This window comes from Triticum aestivum, chromosome 7A (genome assembly GCF_018294505.1).
Source record: "Triticum aestivum cultivar Chinese Spring chromosome 7A, IWGSC CS RefSeq v2.1, whole genome shotgun sequence".
Classification (NCBI taxonomy): domain Eukaryota; kingdom Viridiplantae; phylum Streptophyta; class Magnoliopsida; order Poales; family Poaceae; genus Triticum; species Triticum aestivum.
This window is the reverse complement of record NC_057812.1, coordinates 78876259-78884080: the sequence shown is the minus strand read 5'-3', so window position 1 is coordinate 78884080 and position 7822 is coordinate 78876259.

Genomic DNA, 7822 nt, shown 5'->3' with positions numbered 1-7822 from the left:
AGTTGCGGATGCTTCCTAATAGTTCCAATCAGAAGTGCATAGAATTCCAAGTCAGGGATGATATGCTAGCAGTGGCCTCTCCCACATAATACTTGCTATCGGTCTAGTAAATTAGTCAATTGCTTAGGGACAATTTCGCAACTCGTACCACCACTTTTCCACACTCGCTATATTTACTTTATTGTTTCTTAATCTAAACAGCCCCTACTTTTTATTTATGTAATCTTTATTATCTTGCAACCTATCCAACAACACCTACCAAGTACTTCTAGTTTCATACTTGTTCTAGGTAAAGCGAATGTCAAGCGTGTGTAGAGTTGTATCGGTGGTCGATAGAACTTGAGGGAATATTTGTTCTACCTTTAGCTCCTCGTTGGGTTCGACACTCTTACTTATCAAAAACTATTGCGATCCCCTATACTTGTGGGTTATCACACCTCCAGGGATGATTGACCGCCCTGACCAACGTACCTCACACCCATGCGCCTAGAGAGTCGGCTGGTGAAAGGCAGGGCCCGACTGGAACTGGTGTAGCATTCATTGGGGGAGCGCCGGTGTTGGCATACATTGTGACCTGCTCCTTGTGCAGCATTCTACGCTAGAGTGATGCATCACCAGCCACCATTTTCCGCATCAAGTACTCCACTTCCAGCCAAAGTAGCACCTTCAAGAGGGAAACGACATTGAGACGCCTCCGTTGCCCCGTCCGAGAGGTCAGACCTAGGACTTCTCCCGGTGCCCGAGCAAAAGGTTAGGTCAGGATCATGCCAACGCCTCCAAGGAGGTGACGGGACCCTCAGGCGTCGCCGTTGACTGCGTAGGCCATCGCCACACGGGGATTTTGCCCCGACCTATGAGCAAATAACTCAGATGCAGTGGCGGGCTGGACATGGCAAAGAACGCCGGAGAAGGCCAACACACATGGGGGGGGGGGCTAGGAACATTGTCGTCGCAGGAGTGGGCACCGACCAGCGCAACGCTAGAAGGCCAACCACCGCCAGGAGTGCGTCTAGGAGGCGACAGCAGCCACCCGCATCGTGCCGCCGCCACGCCGGCCCACAGCCTCCACCGCCAAGATTACCGGGGCACAACATAGTAGCAACTGTTAGGGTCGCCGTGCGTGTGCTCACTAACCTAGCGCAATCCACCGACGACTGTCGGGAGGGATGGGAGGAGGGAGAAGAGTGGGTGGGGGCAGAGTGATTGTTGCGGCCCAAATCTGGACACCCTCATCTCTGCCGCTTGCATCAACAGTCGGCCGCCGCCATAGCAGCACCACTACCCACGCGGTCCATGCCATCTCGACCTCCCCTGCGCGCAGACAACCGCCCACCATGCCACCACGCGCTCCTACCGCTCTAGCGCACCAAACAACAGAGCACGAGCACATGAACGGGGGCCCCGTCCCCTGCCGCCCACCGGCATCCTCCGGTGACAGCGAGGGGAGGGAGGGGAGCTTGGTGGTAGTGCTAGGGTTGGGGGGCGACGCGGGGGCTTGTCCGAGGCGGGGGCAATTTTGAAATATATTGGAACAGTGAAGCAAAGTTGTCCACCCCAAAACTGCTAGTTGGATGTGAATGTAACAACATGACTTATTGCATACTCTAGTTTAATTGCTTCTATTCTAAATGGATGTGTTGCAGTCATTGCTCCATAATATTATATATTATCATCTAGTAAGTCTACGCTCAATCTCTATGAGTTTTGTGTGAACTGAATACTTAGAGAATCTCCAGCCGTTGAGCCCCCCAGGGCACCGAAAAAGAGCGGCCTGGGGGCGAACCGGCGCTAGATTGGCCCCTGGGGGCGACCTACCTCCCAGCCACGCCCCCAAGCGCCGCCCCCTGCCGCGTCAAATTCAAACGTAGTCATTCCCGCTCACCAAATAGACGCCACAAATCCGGCGATCAAGCGGCCACAAGTTCGTTGATCGAATGAAAAGTCCGCCGTACAAAAAACAGAAAGGACGCGCGTGCGCATCAGACGGCGAGGTCGGCCTCCGGCGTCGGCGGAGTCGGCGTGCACGGGCTTGGTGGGGTCTCCGTGCTTGGCGGCGTCGGCGTGGCTTCTGTGCTGCGGGGAGTCTCGAAGGCATCATCGCTCGGGCTTGGCAGCGTCGTCGGCGTGGGCGTCGGCGGGGGCGTCGTCATCGAGGGAAGCTGGTTCAGGATGAGGCCACGCTCCGCCAAGTACCACGCCTTGACCGCCTCGTCGTTGCTCTGGAGCATGTCGGCCCCACCCAGCAGGAAAGTCAGGTCGGTGTTTCTCTTCTTCGCGGCGACGTTGGTCCGGAGTAGGTCGAGCTTGACGGCGCTGCTCGACATCAACGCCAACCACCGCGCCTCGTTCTTCTCTTCACGAAGGGCAGCTCGGGCCTGTGTGTCAGCGAGGCAGTGCTCGATGGACTCCTGCACACGAGCGGTGGTCGCGTCGGCGTGTTTCCACTTCTTGGCACATTTTTGCCATCCGGCCGCCCTTCTGACGCGCCCGGAGTCGGCGCGTCCGGCTTGTAAGTCTCCTGGCCTTGTCGAGGGTGCGCCGGACATCCACCCACTTCTCGCACATGTCAAGGCGCTTGTAGACGTGGAGGTACTTGAATTCGGCGTAGTTGTTGCCCTGCCGATACAAGGCGAACATACGCAGCAACTACGCGGAAGAACAAACAGTTGGCGGGCGCACACAGGGGGCGTGCCATACCTGATCCTCAACGCTGGCGCCACTCTTCGGGTTAGCCGCGACCTCCTCGACGAACCCATGCCATTTGTTCCACGCCCCCTGGATACGTCGCCAATGGTTCGCCATCACCTTCGCCCCGCACTGCATGTAGACGCCTTTGAAGTAGGGGTCGACGATCTTGCGCTCGTCGAACTCGGCCTTGATGCGCTCCCAGTACGTCTCGATGCTTTGGTTCGTGCCGGTGGTCGGGTCGAGGCAGACAACTTTCCATGCGCGGCTCGCCGGACCTGGCCGCCCGCTTCTTCTTCTTGCGCCCCCTCTCCGAAACAGTCGCCGGCTCCTCCTCCTCCTCCTCCTCCTCCTTTTTGTCGTCGTCCTCCTCCTGCTCCTCCTCGCCATAGATGTAGCCGAGCTCACCGTCCATGCCGCCGCTGAGATCCACCGTGTCGTCCGGGGTGACGAATTCGGGAGACGTGGCGGCCGTGGCCAAGCCTATCGCGATGATGTCGTCCATGTCAGCCTCGGTCTCGTTGGTGTCGCCGAGGTGCAAGAAGGGCAGCGCGCCACGGTGGAGAGGGGGCATCGAGGAGGACGCGTAGGCGGGCGACGAGTAGTTGTATGCAGGGTACTACACGTCGGTGAAGGCGGGCGAGGGCATGCGCTGGGCCGGGTGTCCATGCGGGAAGGTGACGTTGGGGTTGAACCCATCGTGCGCGTCCCCGTCGGCGTAGCCCGGCAAGGCGCGCATCCCCATGGCTGTGACAACGGAGAGCCGACGCCTTGCTGGCCCCATGGCGCGTACTGGGCGTGGCTGCCGGGCGGATTCATCATCCCCGCGCGAGTTGCCTCGGCCTCGGCTTGGTCCGCCGAAGCCGCAGCCGCCCGCGCCGCATTGTCACGGGCCTTCTTGGCGATCGCCCTGTTCCGCCGGTCGACGGTGACAGCCTCCTGTCGCTGAACTTCCGCCCTCCACTCGGCGTTTGTCATGCCTGGTGGCTTGGACGGCGGCACCCTCGGCTTCCTCTGCTTCGGTTGGGCGACGGAGGCAGTCGCGATTGCCGCGGCGCGGGGAGTGACGTACTTCTTCGGTGGCATGGTGGCCGGCTGGGAGGCGATCGGGAGGGTGAAGCGGGAGGAATGGAGAGAATGGGAGGGAAGTGGGGGGAGGGGGAACGGGAAGAAACGGCGGGAAGAGGCGCTCAACTCGCCGACAGGGCGGACCCACGCACCCTTTTCGCTTGTGCCGGCGCCCCAGGCGTCCCACAGGGCGCCGGGTTCGGCCTGGGTCCGCCGGCACCAATTTCGGCCCGAGCCGGGGAAAAATGGAGTTCTGGGGGCGCGACTGGGTCGTTTTTTGGGCGCCGGCGCGACAAAAACGTGTGGGGAGGGCCTGTTGGGGGTGCGGCTGGATATACTCTTAGTCAGGGCTTAAGTGGTTGAAGGTCTTCAAATTGTTTTCAGTGTACATATGTATCTCATCCATCATAGTTTCTTCTGAACGAGCTTTTTGTAGATGATATAGGGTTCTGAATCGTCATGTGAAAGCTTTACAGTTAATGTACTCTTATGTGATTAATGAGTGAGTTGAATGCTTGAAACCAACTTGTTTGTCCAACCCATTAATCATTACAAATTCCTATGAATGATCTTCTGTAGGGTATTCTTCTTGTGATGCAACTAATACAAAGTAGCAACCTAAGCTGGTGTACGGCCCATGTGGTGACTACTATAGTTGCTCGGTACTAAATCTCCATAAATACTGAGCACAAGAACTTCATTCTTAAATGAGCAAAGGAAAATGATCATCAGTAGGAACCACATGATCCTTGCCCGTGCAACAATTAGATAATTAATAGCCATCATTTAGTTGGACGATGTGGTTAAAAAAAATTCATCCAATAAAGCCATGTATAAGAGGTCGAGTAGAGTAAACTATGTTGTAAGTGGAAGGGAAACTCAAAGTGGAACAGTGGAAGGAAGAAATATTGATAAGGAAGTTGACTGCCATGCTTTGGATCGATAGGAGACAAAATGTTAGCAGCTTAAATCATGGGCTTGAGAGACATCGGGTATGCAGGGACATGTTGCTACATGATTTGGTCAACGAGCGCTTTTCTTTCTTCAGCCGTAGCAGATGTATCTGAGAGAATAATAGAGCAGCCGAGGCTTGTATCACGCATGCAAAATGTAAGTTTATAACACCATTGTCTTGCTTTCAGTTATCTTATTTGGATTCGAGCTATCGCTTTTGGTTTGTATTTTGAACTGCATATCTCTTGTCTGACAAATTCAGCCTTGTTATGAAAGGTACCCCTTGCATCACTGATTGTGTTATGGCTGAGTTTTGGAAAGCTGGGACAAAAATACCGTGTTGCTTTCAGGTATGTTTATGCCCACTAATTACTGTAATATTTGCTGATTCGTCTCTATATAAGTGTGCTACTGGTAACTGCATATATGTGTGGCTAGTATTTGGTACTGTTATTTTTCATTAATAATTGTATTTTTGCGACCCCACTGTCATCGTTAGAGTTACTAAGAGTATCTTCAGCCGTTGGCCCCCCAGGGGGCGCCTAATATCGCCACCTGAGGATGAGCCGGCGCAAAAAATGGGCCTGGGGGCGAGTTGGTACCCAACCGCCGGCCCCAGGGCCGCCCCCAGGCGCGATTAAAAAAAGTATATCAAATTTCGGCAAAGTTCGGCGAAGTTCGGCTGAACACGACTAAATTTCGGCAAACTTGGGCATATATTAGACATGTTCGCGGTTTTTCATTACACAGCAAAATAGATAACTAATCTAAAAAAAAACTGGCTGAACGCCGAGTAGTCGCCGTCGTCGCCGCCATCGTCGGGCTTCTCCTCCTTGATGCGGGCGTCCCTGGTGGACCCCTGACCGGCGTCGCCAACGCGGGCTGGTGGCGGCGGCGCGTCGTCGTCGTCGCTGTCCTCGATGACGATGACGCCTCCTTCGTCGCGGCCCCGGCGGCGCTGCACGAAGTGCTGCAGGGCGGCGCACTGGCGCTCCCTCGCCATCTTCAGGGAGTCCGCGCGCGCCCATTCCAGGGCCGCGTCGTCGTCGAGCTCGATGTCGCCATCGTGCTCCGTCTTCACTGTGGGGAGGAGGCCAGGCTCCATCTTCACCGGCGCGAGCCCTGGCTCCGTCTTGGGCTTGACGAAGCACGAAGGAGGAGCCGACGAGGAGGCGCGCCGGCCGCCTTCGTTGATGACGATGCCGGCGCTGCGAGTGCGTCGTCCGAGCAGCGTCTGCGCCGCGGGCTCGGCCTTGACGCCGAGCAACGCCGGAGAGCCGGAGGAGTGCGAAGAAGAGCGTGATGAGGAGGAAGAAGAGGAGGCGCCGAACCTCCTGGGCAACCATTGCCCGTCGCGTCGGCGGTGAGCCGTGGCCGTGGCGGCCGCCCTCGCCGGGGGGTACGCCAACGGCGAGTTGTTTCCGCCCTCGAGGTGTGTCAGCACGCCCTCGAGTGTGCGGCCGGGGACACCCCACCACAGGCGGCGCCCCTCGCTGTTCTTCATGCCGCCGGCGACCGCCGCGCCGTTGGTGGACGCCAGCCGCTGCTGCTGACGGCGCTCGGAGTACGCCGCTCAAGCCGCATGGTTGTCGGCGGCGTACTGGGGGAGGGAGAGTTGGGCGGCGGTGAGAGAGGCGCGCACGACGTCGACCTCCACGGCGAAGTACCCGGGTTTGGTCACGGCGTCGGGCAACGGGGGAATGGCCACTCCCCCGCTGCTGAACTTCCACCCTGTCGGCCCAACGCGCATGTCCGGTGGCGCCGGGATGTTCGCCTGAAACAGGAGGCAAAACGGCGCTCGGGAGAGGCAGGGCTCGGCGGCGGCGCTCGGGAGAGGTAGAGGCCGGGCTAGGGCGGGTGTGGCTGGTGTAGCCAGAGGCGAGAGAGGCCACCGGCTTATATAGCGGCGCCGCCCCGTGAACGCGCCGCCCGTGAGGAATCACTGGTATGGCTGACCAGCGGCAGCCTTGCCATTGATTTCCCGCGGGAAACCGAGGCGTTCGGGGAAGATGACGCGCGGTGTCGCTGACGCGGCGGATCCGCGGCTCTTTCTTGCCAAAACCGCTCGCCCCGGCACCCCCGAGTGCCCCAGCGCCACGGGTTTGGCCTGGGTTCGCCTGCGCTAAATTGGGCCCAGGCGGCGAAAATCGGGCTCCTGGAAAGGCAACTGGACCGATTTTTCAGCATCGGCACGAAAAGAACGCCTGGAGAGGCCTTTCTGAGGGCGCGGATGGAGATGCTCTAAGCTCCCAGAAAATAAACGCCCGTGAGAGCTCCAGCGTCATTTTACGAAGTGGACCCCGTTCGTCAGGTGCATGTCACAGAATGGGCCCTGTAGGTCAGCACACAACCGACATTGGGCAAGGCCCATGGGAACCGTCTCGTGCGTCTCATCTCCCTTTTGCTCTTTCTCAAAAAAATAAAACCCCCCTTTCGCTCGAAATTCCCAATACTCTCCTGCGCTCCTCCACCGCCTTCGATTTCGGCCGCCTCCGCAGCTAATCAGCGCGGCTGATCGTCGGCCCGGTCTCGCGTCCCTCTCCTCTGTTGATTCCCCGACTCCGCCTGGACCTTCTGTCCTCACTCCTCACACGCACCCGCGCGACGAACCCTAGCCATGGCTCAGTTCGCTGACCGTTGGTCCAGGTCCAGCAGCCATCGATGTCCTCTCCAGTGGCGTCTTCAGCCTCCACCCCGCCCCTTGGTGCAGCTCCATGCGACGGTGCGACGGTGCGAGCTCAACCTCCGGTGACCGCAGCGCCCTGGCCGCCGTGCTGCAGTGCAGTCCGCCTACCGCCGTACGGGACTGCTGCTGCCGCCGAGTGCCGGCCCATGCCTCGGCTGGGCGCAGGATTCCATTCTCATGTGTCCACCCGGCCAGCTTGCTGCACCCCGGGCACTAGGTAATATTCTTCTTCCGAGACAAAGTGTATATATTCAGTCATGTATGTGTTTGATGATTGATGCATTTGAAGGTTTCAGTATTGAACTGAAATAGAACAGCAATGGTATCTCGTGTACTGAGTGAGTTCATATTGATGCATTTCAATATCAAATTCATTTTCATTTTGTTGGATGGTTCAGAGTTGAGTTAAAAAAAGGCTTCATTTATTGT